The sequence below is a fragment of the Akebia trifoliata genome, chromosome 9 (genome assembly GCF_017979445.1).
Source record: "Akebia trifoliata isolate Shusen 1 chromosome 9, ASM1797944v1, whole genome shotgun sequence".
Lineage (NCBI taxonomy): Eukaryota > Viridiplantae > Streptophyta > Magnoliopsida > Ranunculales > Lardizabalaceae > Akebia > Akebia trifoliata.
The window spans coordinates 11833650-11848023 of NC_141383.1; positions in this window are offsets into that span (position 1 = coordinate 11833650).

Genomic DNA, 14374 nt, shown 5'->3' on the forward strand with positions numbered 1-14374 from the left:
TAAAAAAATGCATTTTTTTTCTTTCTTAGCTTGATCATCTAACTTAGGGGAGGGAAAAATTCAAACTACATTTTAGTCTGATCCCAAAATTCTGGGGTACGTAGGCAACCTGAGAAGTTACTTCAGGCCTAACTACATCAAAGTAAAAAAAATTATATTTCCCCACAAATAAACAAATTCAAAAGAAAAAGAAATCTTGTCAAAATGGGGAAGAAAAAAAAACAATTTAAAAGAAATGCCATACAAGAGGCACTCAAGTTTTTTGAGCCTCAAAATTCCTTTCTTTTTATGCCTAGTCCTAAGCTTACCCATGAAAATCCTCCTGAGTACTGTGTGAAAAAGTCAAGGAAGGTAATAAAGAATGATCAGACATTATCCCTAGAAATTCAAAAGGTAAGAGAAAAAAATGGGTCTGCTAGGTTGAAAATCCGAAAGGGCGACTTAGGTAAAAATTAAGGCAAGCTCACAAGGTTGAAAATCCAAAAAAGATGACCTTGGCAACAATCAGAGCAAATATAAAAAAATATAAGGTCATTAGATTGAAAACTTGAAAGGGCAATCTAGGCAAAAATTAAAGCAACAGAAAAAATCTAAGAAGTTGAAAAGCTAAAAGGTGATCCGAGTCAAAACATTAAAAGTTCGAATGATCAAGTTTCAATATCCAGTTTAAATCAAATATAAACCCAATGGATACAAGTATCTCATCTATGATTGATTTGAAGAGCTTCATGTCCCTAAGTGAACCGACGGGGAGAAAAAATAGATTTTATGATGAATTTCAGAAAGAAATATTTTGTTCTAATTTCTTTGGGCCAGACTCGAAATCTTTAATATAAAAAGGCAAAGTTAAGAGTTAAATCTTTATTGCGCTTGTGGTAATCAAAGATTTCAAATCTTCAAAACAAATGGCATTTTCCTTTTCTAAAGTATGTAGTTTTCCCCTTTACACTAGGGGCAGTCTTTTTCAAACTGAGTTCAACTATTCCTAGTGCAATGTTTACTGTCAAACTAGGGGTATTTTGTTCTAAAGTTTAATCAACTCCAAAGGATAAGGTTAACACTGAATTAAAAGGTTACCCTCTTGATAGCAATTTATTGAAAATCCTTAGGGTTCAAAAGTACGTTAAAATGTTGACCGAACCTTTATAAAATCCAATTCTTTGTTTTTTAAAAGAAAAAGTTAAATGCGGTGTTAAATCCCTCGTTTGTTTCCCCCAAAAAAGTTTAGTTCATTACTCTTTCACTCCGAGTAGGTAGAGTAGGACTCCCCAAAAAAATCAGTTCATTATTCTTTCACCTTAGGCAAGTAGAGTAGGACTCCCAAAAAAGCTTAGTTCATTACTTTTTTTCCCTAGGCAGGTAGAGTAGGACTCCCTAAAAAGCTTAATTCATTACTCTGTTACTCTAAGTAGGTAGAGTAAGACTCCTCAAAAAATTAGTTTATTTCTCTTTCACCCTGAATAGGTAGAGTAGGACTCCCCAAAAAAATCAGTTCATTACTCTTTCACCTTGGGTAGGTAGAGTAAGATATTCAACTTTTGCTCGAATTTTTCTTAAATCTTATTTTTCTTTGTTCAAACTCAAATTTTTTCTCAAGTTTTGCTTAATCACCTTACTTAGTCTTTTTCATGAATGCACAAAATAGAAGCGCACTTTTTTAAAATTAGCATCATACCAATGCACACACGTGCACTTTTGCATTAGTCAGGGAGAATTTTTTAAAATTCAAGGATCTGACATAGTCAATGAGAGTTCAGGCTCGAGGACCTGACAACTTTTAGTTCGGGGAGATTTTTACCCTCAAGGACCCAAATGCCTTGACGAATTGCTAAATCAGGCTGCAAAATGAACTGTCATTAGCTTTGGCATTCAGATATCGCACTATCTACCAAAATAAATTTGCTATCTAGTTTGGTTCAACCCTCTACCAAAGAGGGGCATCTGTAGACACCCCATTTTCGTACTTGCCTGATTAATCAACTCGTCAACCCGATCACGACGATTCTCAATGATGGATGATTATTCCAATGCTTTATTTATAACGAGATATGTTTCAAAAATTCAGATGAGGTATCTCAAACTAACAAAACTACAGAAATCACGCTATGCTAGGAAAATATAACCCCAAAAACATAGAAATCATCATTTCACAGACAAAAAGAAGCTTTACGATAAAAATCACTATAAAAATGATCAAATTATCAAAATACCCCTAACATCAAAACATCCTTAGAGCCCCCTTATGCTTAGGAAATCCATTCGAACATATAAAACAACAAAATGAAATTAAATAAATCATTTCACCAATTTTTACCAAATTTGATAAATTATAAAAATACCCCTCATAAAGGCTGACAATCACTTCACACCAAAAAAATTTTAAATGACTCAAATCAATAATCTCATTGAATTCCTTACAAAAAATCGATTCCAAAACATCTCAGAACATCGAAAACCGACTTGAAACGCAAAAGTTCTCTTTAGGGACAAAACGATAATTTTCTAATTTTAAAAATATTAAATTTTGAAATTAATAAATAAAACATTAATTAACATAAAGTAAAACCTTAATAAAATTAATTTAAAAATCTAAATCAAGTCAATCTCATAAGACTAAAGTTAAAACCCTAATTAAAACCCTAATCTAAAAAAACCAATTCAATCTCTAAAACTTAAGTCAAAACCCTAATTAAAACCCTAATCTAAAAATACCAATTCAATTTCATAAGACTTAAGTCAAAACCCTAATCTAAAGACTAAGTCAATCTCATAAGACTTAAGTCAAAACCTTAATTAAAACCCTAATCTAAAAAGACCAAGTCAATCTCATAAGACTAAAGTCAAAACCCTAAAAGAAACCTAATCAACACTAACTCTACCCAAAAAACTCTATAAATAGAGAGTTTTCACAACCTAATTACGTAGGTCAAAGAAAACCCTAGAAAAAGTAGGTCAAAAAGCCACCCTATCCTTCCCAAAACCTTGATTTTGAAGCCCTAAACCCTTACCTATTATCCAAACCCTAACTTTTATCAAAAAGACTCTCAAAACTCCCCAAAAATCACCTAGAAATCCATCACAATACTAGAAAAAACTCAAATATAAGGAGGAGATACTTCGTTTTGGAAATGTGAAGCAGATCCAGTGATAGAACAAAGCGATGAGAATTTATACGAGAAGTTGTTCTGCCATATCCAAGGGAACAAGTTATTGCGATCATCACAGGTATAATTTATTTGTCTTTTTTATTTATTTTAGGATAATATTTTTGGAAATTGGTAGAGATCAGTGTTTGCTAGGCAGGGTTGGTGCTAACACCTTCCAACCCCGTAACGTGATCCCCAAACTTAGTATCTTTTGCAGATTAGTTGTTTTATTCATTTTGAATCAATGCTTTGGTTCTAAATCCTAATAACTAGGTGGCGACTCCCAAACCTCGAAGATCAAAAGTGGATCCGCACACCCTACGTGTAGACACGGGATTTCGTCATTACGATGACCACATCTACGATGGTTTGGAGTCGCCACCATTCATTTTTGTAAGTGGGTGTGAATGGTCACCTGATGTGCATTTTTTTTTTTAGAAAATGTGATATTTTTGGTATTTGGTGACTCTCGATGGATAAAGATGAATCAACCCTTGAGATTCGGGTAAGCGGCTCGGTTGGAGAAAAGGGAAGGTATTAGGCACCCTTTTCTCCCCACTAGATAGTGGTAACCTCAACTCAACTCGGTCATTTTGATTAAAAAAATACGAAAAATGATGTGCCACGTGTTGTGCATTTGTACCCTAGATAGGAGTTTATTTTCGACTTGATCATAGGGTAATTCCATTGATGGAAATGACCCTTATAGACCTTTAGCCTTGCGGTCCATTCATCCTAAAAAATCAAATGAATGGGAGAGGGTATAGAAGAGAGAGAGGGGGGTGGGATTGCCTTGAACCCACCTTGTATCTTCTTTCTTCTTTTCTTCTTCTTGAGTCCTTAGTATTTTATGAAAATACAATTCTTGTATGGTTGAAGGAGTAGAGAAGAGATGATGAGAAAGATGAGTGGAGTATAATAATTTTTTTTTTGTATATGAGACTTGAGGAGGATTGGTGATAGTTGTTAGTAGTGAGAGTTGGAGAGAATTTTTGTAGTGAAAGTTGGGGGCATAATTTTTGTGGTGAAAGTTGACCATTTTTGAGAAGAGGGGGAGGGTATTTATAGATATTGATGAGTTATTTTAGGGATATAATGGGGTGAAGTGAAGAAAAAGGATAAAATGGTTATGAGTTTGAGAGGGAAGTGGATGTAATTTAGAGGAGATTGGAGGGTATTTAGGGAATGGGGGTTAAATGGGTGAGTTTTGACCCAAATGGTTTGGATCCTACCCAACCCATTTGGGTGGAGTGTTTGGTGAGGTGAGTTTAAGATGGTGGCTGTGATTAAATGGTATTTGATTTAAGAAAATGAAGGATTTAAAGAGGTGGTTGATGATATTTTGGGAGGGTGAGGGAGATGATGTCATGTGTCAAAGTGAGTGGAAATGAAGGGTTGGGATAGGTTGATGGGAGAGGTTGAGTGTTTGACTTGAGAGGATGGTGTAGGTTTAGGTTGTAGATGTGGGTTTTGTAGGGAATGATGAGGGTAGATTAGGGGAGGTATAGGTTAGGGGTGTGGGTAGATGTGTTTGATTTGAAAGAAAAGGTGATGGGTTGATGTGTGGGTAGATGGGATTTAAAGCAAATTAATGGGGTATGTAGTTGGGTGAGGGAGGTGAGATGGGGTGATGACATGTGTCATCTTTGATTATCAAGATGGTGATTGGTTGATGTGGGTAGTGGTTGATGGGTTAGGGTTGTGGGTTAGATATGAATTGAATATGGATTTGGGCTTAGGGGTTTTGGAGTGTTTTGGGCTTAGGTTATGAAATGGTTTTGGATTTTAGGAATTGGTTGGGGGTTATTTTGGAATGGATTTTGAGTGTGTAGATTGGTATTAGATTTTTAGGTGATGTGGGATTGAGTTGAGGTTAGGGGGGTGAGAAAAATGGATTTTGAAGAATTAAGGATTTATGGGCCTTAGGTGGGTTTAGATTTTTTTGGATTCGGAGATGGAGCGGTGGAAGGTATAGGAGGTGGTAGGCGTCCCAAGTCTCGTTTTTTAATTTAATTTATTTTTTTGAAAATTTTGAAATCATTGGTTTGATCGAGATGCCACGTGTTGGCAAATCGGGCTTTTTAGGCCAGTTGGTGAACTTTATCGAAAATTTGACGTTTTTTATTTTGGAAGCGGAGCGGTGAATATTGGGAAAGCGTAAGGTAGGCCGAGTCCTTTTGGTGGCCTCCTAAACCATTGAGAGGTCTTAGGGGCCTCGGTTTAGTCAAAATGTCACTTTTCAACGACTTGGGCCCTTAAGGCTCGTTGGCCCATTTATTTGGAAAATCTGTATTTTTGGGCTTTTTCGAGTAGTGGCCCATTCAAATTTGGGTGTCTACAGCTGCCCTTCTTTGCAGGAATTGCTTGCAAAGAACTGCAAAGAATATACTAAACCCCTATTTGCACGGGAAAGAGAACTTTGTAAAACACGACTTCGAATTTCAGATTAAATTGATGAATTTTGTGAAAAATGGCGCCTCAAGCACGGGGTCTAACAGAGTTTTGCCTTATTAATTCCTTGATCTTGATGGCGCGGAGCTCGTGTGAGATCTTGGATTTGATGAAAATTTGATGAGTTTTGAAATCCGACTAATTCTTCGATCGTGTTTTGACAAATCAGAGTTGAGTGCAACTCGAAAGATTTTTGAAATTCTTTTAATTTTTTTGATTTTTTTTTATTGTCTTCTTTTGTTGATCTTGTTCTGTTTTTATAATAAGCTAACCCTCTCAATTCATCCATTATCCTTTGATCCTTTCAACGGTGCGAGCACTGAGGTTGTTAGCAGTCGCCACAAATCCAAGAGAGAGTTTTGTAATTGGAGCACAAGCAATATGGTTGTTAACAGCTGTCACTGATCCAAGAGAGAGTTTTGCAGTTGGAACACAAGCAATATGGTTGTTAACAGCTGTCACTGATCCAAGAGAGAGTTTTGCAGTTGGAACCGAATCGATCAAGACCTGTTGCATTGGTGCTACTCTCTTGCAGTATCAACATATTCTTTCGCACTTCTTGATTCATTATCACACCAATATCTCTAGCTAGCATGTTACTAGTGATAACACTTGCAAGGCATTTGCACTGTCAATCTAAGGTAGCAACCCATCACTTTGTTCCCAATCCAAGGTCAGAGTTAACCAGTGTTCTATATGTATTATGAACTGCTTTGTCATCCACTTCTATATGTTCGACCTATATGACCTTGGAGTGACCATTTGACATTTCTTGGATTAATCACCCTGATGGCCTTCTTCGACATCTCGATATCGGGCTAGGACACAAATGATCCAAGAAAACATCGACTACCATTCAAATCCCCTCGACATGTTGTTTACAATACCTTACAAAGAAATTTTCTTAAATTCGAACCAGAGGTGAAGGGACTTGAAATTCTACTGTCATCACTTGAAGGACTCCATTGTAGTTTTCTGCTACGCCTGTTGATACGACCTCAAGAGTAGATTCTTTCTGAAATGAATGTCAATAATTCAAACCAGCCTGAATCTTACATGCCAATGCCGCTGATCTTAAGAAGTTCTTCTCTTGTTCTTGGATTTCTTTTGTTGATCTGCTGCAATGTGTCATTTCTAAAGGGAAAAAAAGATAGGAACAGTCAGGACAAATGTAACATGGGTTTGTATCACAATATTTGCCAATGTATATTGAATGAAATTGATGTATTTGGTTATAGCTAAGATGAAGATCAAAGTTTTATTTATTTATTTATTTTGCCCCATTTCATCTTGGCTAAGACACTCATGTATTGTTTCATACCAGAATCATAGTTCAAGTAGTTAAAAATCTCTGTTTTGTAAGAATGTGTTGTTTATAACACAATTCATAAGCAAATTTTCAGCTTAATTAATCATCGGATCCGTTTTGACCTTTGAGGTTTGGGACTCACCACCTAGTTATTACGATCTAGGAACCGGATACTGACTCTAAACAGATAAAGAAACTAATCTACTAAAGAAAAACTGAATCTAGAGATCACATTACGGGATTGGAAGGTGTTAGGAACTAACCCCGCCCGGCCAATGTCAGTCTCTACTTATCCCAAATAAGATTACATTACTAACAAAAAACCTAGATAAAAGAATTTTACCTTCGAAGCGCAAAGATTATTCCTTCAGATCTGATAAAACTGCTCCTCGTACTGTACTCCTTGCTTCGTTCTGTCTTCGGATCTGATTTCTGATCTCCGAGGCATGGTATCTCTTTCTTGGATCTGGATTCTTAGAATTTGTTATGGATTTTGGGATGTTTTTGAAAGGCTTCTAGGTGTTTTTCAAGCTAAAATTGAAGTATGGGTGTTAGGTAAGGAGTTGGGGCTTCAAAATTAAGGTTTATTCCGATAAGGGGACTTTTTTACCTACTTCTCTTAGGGTTTATGATTTGATACAAAAATAGGGTGTGAGGACCCCTATTTATAAATTTTTTTAAGGGTTGATTTAGATAAAATTAGTGTTTAATTAGAATTCTTTTAGTTAGAGTTGTATTTTAGTTGGAATTGTTTTAGGTAGAGTTGTATTTTAATTAGAATTGTTTTAGGTAGAGTTATATTTTAATTAGAATTCTATTAAATAGAGTTATTATTTAATTAGAACTCTATTAGGATTTTGACTTTTGGTCTTATTTGATTGACTTTAAGATTTTGACTTTAGTCTTAATTGATTGACTTTAATATCTTGATTTTAGTCTTATTTAATTGACTTTAATTTTGACTTTAGTCTTATTTGATTGACTTTAGTCTTGCTTGATTGATTTTAATTTTTTGTAAAACCCCATTCTATTATATCTTTAATTCTTTGGACCCCCAAATGGAGGTCCTTGAATAAATATCTTGGCAACCCTCAACAATTTTGCCTAAGAGCCTGATTAATCAATTTTTTAGTTTAAATTTTTAAATTAATTTTACTAATATTTCACTTTAATTATTTAATATTATATTTATTAATTTCAAAATTTTTAATTATGAAAATTGTAAAATTATCGTTTTACCCTCGGAGAGGACTTTTCGCGTTTTAAGTCGATTTTTGATGTTCTAGGATGTTTTAGAATCGATTTTTCGTAAGGAATTCAATGAAAATATTGATTTGTGTCATTTATGAAATTTTTTATGTGGAATGGTCGTGAACTTTATGAGGGGCATTTTCATAATTTTGCCAAATTTTGTGAAAATTGGCGAACTGATTTATTTGATTTTGATTTGTTGTTTTATGTATTTGAATGGGTTTTCCTAAATGTAACGTAGGCTTTACAGATATTTTAAGGTTAGGGGTATTTTAGTAATTTGATCATTTTTTAGTGATTTTTATTGTAAAGTTTGTTTTTGTCTGAAAAATGATGATTTCTATATTTTTGGGATTATATTTTCCTAGCGTAGCGTGATTTCTACAGTTTTGTCAGTTCAAGATACCTCATCCGGATTTTTGAAACATATCTAGTAACAAAATAAAGCGTTGGAATAATCATCCATCATTGGGAACCGTTGCGATCGGGTTGACGAGTTGATTAATTAGGCGAATGCAAAAATGGGATGTCTACAGATGCCCCTCTTTAGCAGAGGGTTGAAGCAAACTAGATAGCAAATCTATTTTGGTAGATAGTGCAATTTCCGAATGTCAAAGCTAGTGACAATTCATTTTGCAGCATGATTTAGCAATTCGTAGGGGTGTTCGGATCCTTGAGGGTAAAACTCTCCTCGAACTAAAAACAATGTCAAGTCCTTGAGCACGAGCTCTCACTGGCTGTGTTAGATCCTTGAATTTTAGAAAATTCTCCTTTACTGATGTAGCAACTGTGCAAGTGTGTGGGCTTAAAATTTGAGATAGATTTCAAAAAGTTTGAGTAAAATCTGAGTACAAAGTGAATATAAATTAAGAGTAAACTGAGCATAATCTTAGCATAATTTGAGTATAATCTGAGCATAGACTAAGCACAAACTGAGTATAATTTGAGCATAGACTAAGCACAAACTGAGCATAATCTGAGCATAATTTGAACATAAACTGAGCATAATTCCAAGAAAACCCTCGGCGGTAACTGAGCATAATTTCGAGAAAACCCTCGGCGGCATCTGAACATAATTCCGAGAAAATCCTCAGCGGCATCTGAGCATAATTCCGAGAAAGCCCTCGGTGGCATCTGAGCATAGTTCCGAGAAAGTCCTCGGTGGCATCTGAGCATAGTTCCGAGAAAACCTTCGGTGGTAACTGAGCATAATTCCAAGAAACCCTCGGCGGCATCTAAGCATAGTTTCGAGAAAACCCTCGACGGCATCTAAGGATAGTTTCGAGAAAGCCCTCGGCGGCATCATAATTCTGAGAAAAAATTCGACGGCATCTGAGCATACTTCCGAGAAAACCCTCGGCGGCATTTGAGCATAGTTCCGAGAAAACCCTTGGTGGCATCTGAGCATAATTCCAAGAAAGCCCTCGGCGAAATCTGAACATAATTCCGAGAAACCATCTGAGTATAGTTCCAAGAAAGCCCTCGACAGCATCTAAGCATAATTTCTAGAAAGCCCTCGGCAGCATCTGAGCATAATTTCGAGAAAGCCATCGGCGGCATCTGAGCATAGTTCCGAAAAAGCCCTCGGCGGCATCTGAGCATAATTTCGAGAAAGCCCTCGGCGGCATCTGAGCATAGTTCCGAGAAAGTCCTAGGCGGCATCTGAGCATAATTTCGAGAAAGTCCTCGACGGCATCTGAGCATAATTTCGAGAAAGCCCTCGGTGGCAACTGAGCATAGTTCCGAGAAAACCTCGGCGGTAACTGAGCATAATTCCGAGAAACCCTCGGCGGTAACTGACTGAGTAAAATTGAGAATAAAGGAATAAATCTGGGAAAGGACGATTGAAAATGAATCTAGAAAAGAGTGATTGAATCTGGGAATTAATATATCTGGGAAAGAATGAATGCCCTATCTCCTATTCCAAATGTGAGATCCAAAATGCTTTTATTTGAACCTCAAGGTTTTATCCAAAAAATTTATGAATTTAAAACCTGATTTTTTATTTCTTTTGAACCTCAAGGGTTTTTCAAAAAACTGTTAGAGGGTAACCTTAAGTTTGGGGTTCCCATTATCTTTTAAGATTAACATTGCTCAATGGCATTGAAGATAATTGACCACATCATGCAAAAACTAAAAAAAAATACCCCTGGTATAAGGGCGGAAATTACATATTTAGAGGAAAAAGAAAATGCCCCTTGTATGAAGGTTTAAAATATTTGATTACCACAAGCGCAATAAAGATTCAATTTTTAATTTTGATTAATTTTATTGAAGCTTTTGAGTCAGGTTCAAGAGAAAAGGTTCAAGCTTTTGAGTCAGGTCAGATTGGATTAATTGGTAAAGTTGCATTAAGAAAACCCTGAATTTGGTTGAGGTTGGGTTTGTTGTCAGCACGGAACTGGGGTTCGTCGGCACGGAGTCAGATATTGATCAGCACGGAGCTGGGGTTTGTCAGCATGGAACTGAAGGTTTGTCAGCACGGAGTTGGAGGTTTGTCAGTACGGAACTAGAGGTTTATCGGCACGAAGTCGAAGGTTTATCAGCACGGAGCTGGGGGTTTATTGGCTCGGAGCCGAAGGTTCATCAGCACGGAGCTGGAGGTTTATAGGCACGGAGTCGAAGGTTCATCAGCACGGAGCTGGAGGTTTGTCAGCACGAAGCTGGAGGTTTATTGGCTTAGAGCCGAAGGTTCATCAGCACGGAGCTGGAGGTTTATCGGCACGGAGCCGAAGGTTATTGGCACGAAGCCAAAGGTTTGTCAGCGCGGAGCTGGAGGTTTGTCAGTACGGAGCTGAAGGTTCATCAGCACGGAACCGGAGGTTTGTCGGCACGGAGCCGAATGTTCATCAGCACGGAGCCGAAGGTTCATCAGCACGGAGCCGAAGGTTTATCAGCACGGAGCTGGAGATTTGTCGGCACGGAGTCGAAGGTTCATCAGCATGGAGCCAGAAGTTTGTCAGCACGGAGCTGGAAGTTTATCAGTTAGAAAAAATATTTTGTAAAGACGGATTATTGTAAAAAGATTGAGTCGAAAAACCATTTTATTAGCTCCTCAATTCAATTCTCTGAAATCAAGATCGGCAAGTCAAATTTTTAAGGAAAAGGTGGCGCACAATGGCACTCTTAAATCACCTTATTTCCTTAAATAGACGTAGTCTATCCCCCTCGTATCAACAGGGTAAGATCGTTCTTAGGCACCGACTTTGATCAAGAATTGCAATTGGTGCTTTAAGATTTTTTTATTATTATTATTATTTTTTTTTCAAATCTAGTTTGTTGGAAAATGATTAGATTTATTTGAATTGATCGACCAATTGTTGATCTTTATGGATCACGTTTTGGGTTGAAATTGGAAGATGGACTTACTTTGGGTTGAATATGAATTATGGATCGATTCGAAAATGGATATGGCTCGTAGACTCAATTCAGATTGGATACGGGTCAATGGACCAGGGTTGGATTAGATATGGGTCATAGACCCAGTTCAAAATGGATATGGGTCGTGGACCCATTTTGAAGTAGGTATGGGTCGTGGACCCATTTTGAAGTAGGTATGGGTACGGGTCGTGGACCCAATTGGAATGGATATGGGTCGTGGACCCATTTTGAAGTAGGTATGAGTCATGGACCCCAATCGGATATGGATACGGGTCGTGGACCCAATTGGAATGGATATGGGTCGTGGACCCATTGGAATGGATATGGGTCGTGGACTCATTTTGAAGTGGGTATAGGTCATGGACCCAATTGGATATGGATATGGGTCACAGACCTACTTTGGCACAGGTATGGGTCGTGGCCCCATTTGGAAATGAATATGGGTCGTGAACCCGTTTGAATTGGATATGGGTCGTAAACCCATTTGAAAGCGGATATGGGTCGTAGACCCAATTGGAAGTGGGTATGGTTCGTGGGTCCATTTGAGAGTAGATATGGGTCGTAGACACAGTTTAAAATGGGTATGGGTTGTGAACCCATGTGGAAGTGGGTATGGGTCGTGGACCCATTTGGACATGAATATGGGTCGTGGACCCATTTTGGTGTGGATATGGGTTATGGACCCGATTCGGAGTGGTTATAGGTAAGGTTAATAGTGGGCCATGTTGGATCGGGATCGATTTCGATAGGTAGAGTGTAGGCGAGCTCCGTTTGGATCAAACACAAAGTAACGACTGGTAGGCCCTAAGTTTAACGATAGAAATGGTGTATTTAATCATTTTCAAGCCTTAAAACTCAAAAGAAAAATAAAGTCCAAGAGAAAAATTGTCAAGACTGATGTAATGGACGAAATGAGCAAAAACAATTTTTTTTTTTTTTGGAGTCCGTTTTTAATGAGCGGACCGAAGTGCTTTTGTACTGGTTCGCTCTTTAAAAATGGACCAGAACCTTAATTTTCGCCGAATTTTTTTTTATTTTTTATGATGCAAAGCATAAGCAAAGATTTCCCCCTCTACCTAGGGGGACATGTAAAGAAATAAAACAAAAAAACAAGCCTAAAACCTATACAACTTGCCTTCGTAGGCTAAAAAAAAATACAAAGTCATCTCCTTGGATTGAAAAAATTACAATAATGAGAGGGTTGATAACTTATTTTTCCAAAATTGTGTCCTAAGCCTCTAATCGTATTGAATGCATGCGGCTATAGGTGGCTTCACGGTTACCCATTCTTCAAACCTCAATGCATATCGAAGTACACATGTCTTAGGTTGGTGATTGGGTTGGATGTGTTCGTCCCCATACCCGAAATAAGCGATCTCGAGTTGTGAAACTACTAAGCATCCGGGTTTAAACTTTTATAGGTAGAGGAGGTTTGTGTAATGGGCTATGCAAGCGTAAGTGCACAAGTGCATTTTAAAAACAAATATCAACCCCCTTTACAAGCATTCATCCCATAAACGAGTCAAAGAAAATATTACAACCATTTTCCAAGAAAAAAAGTAAAATACCAAACAAAACACAAACAACAACAATGTTAGTAAACATATAAAAAAAATTTGTTGTAAAAATGGCCAAATGGTCATGGTTTGAACCCGCAAACTCTCCAGTGGAGTCGCCAAGTTGTAGACAAGAGAATGTTCACTTTTGAACCTCAATGCTACATGGTTTGGAGTCGCCACCATTCTTTTTTGTAAGTAGGTGTGAATGGACACCCGAATCGATTATTTTGACAACCATTTTTTTATGGCATTGTAGTGACTCTCAATCATGGAAAATGTATGGTCTACCTAAAATCTAAGTAAGGGGATTCGGTTAGAGATTGGGGAAGGTGTTAAGCACCCCATTCTCTCCACCTAAGGTGGTTACCTTTAGATTTGGCCATTTTTGAAAAAGATTAAAATAACAAGTAGAATGCATGAGATGCATGAAGTGGGTGGGTGCACATAGTGTGTATGTACCTCATTAAAAGAGAATTTAATATTAGTGTGGACATAAGAAATATCCTATAGAAAAGGGTATCTCATGGAGTCAATACACTTTTGTGTGAGTTGAAATGTTAGTTTATGATTTTAGAGAAGTTCCATGAAAGGAGTTCTCTTAGATCTATAGTCTTAATGCATGCATGTTTAGCTATAAACTTAGTGTTTTAACCCCATCAAGAGAGTTACACATTTCTTCATCATAGCCAACATGTGTGATGTGTGTGCATAGTGTACATTATGATGCATGATATGAGAATGGGTAAAAAAAAGGGCTTCAACCTCCATCCTTTCGACCAAATCACCTCAAGCATTCCATGCCCAAGGTTGAGGTTCAATCTACTCGGGATGAAGGAGGGTTCTCCATTACATCCTAAAGGCCTCTAAAAATAAAAAGGGAGAGGGATAGAAGAAGAAGATGCAAGTTAAAAAATAAATAAATAACTATTGTCCCACCTTGTCCCTTTTGGAAGTCTTAAAATAACTTGAGCTTGAGTAATGAACTTGAGAGTTGAAGGATGTAGTTGAGAGTTGAGAAAGTTGAGGGTTGAGAGATGAGAGATGAGTAGAGAATTTGGTAGAGTTTTAGGTTGAGAGATGGGGGCTTGAGAGCATGACATGTGTAAAGTGATGTGGTAGGTAAAAAGTAGATCTTGGTTCATCTGTAAATAACAAATAAAGCAAGGGTGGAAGTATATTTTTGAAATGGACCAATGGGAGAACTCCATGTATGTACTTGAAGATTCCCACCTTTTGAGGGCATAATGGGAAGTTCTCTCATATTTATGGATTATTAC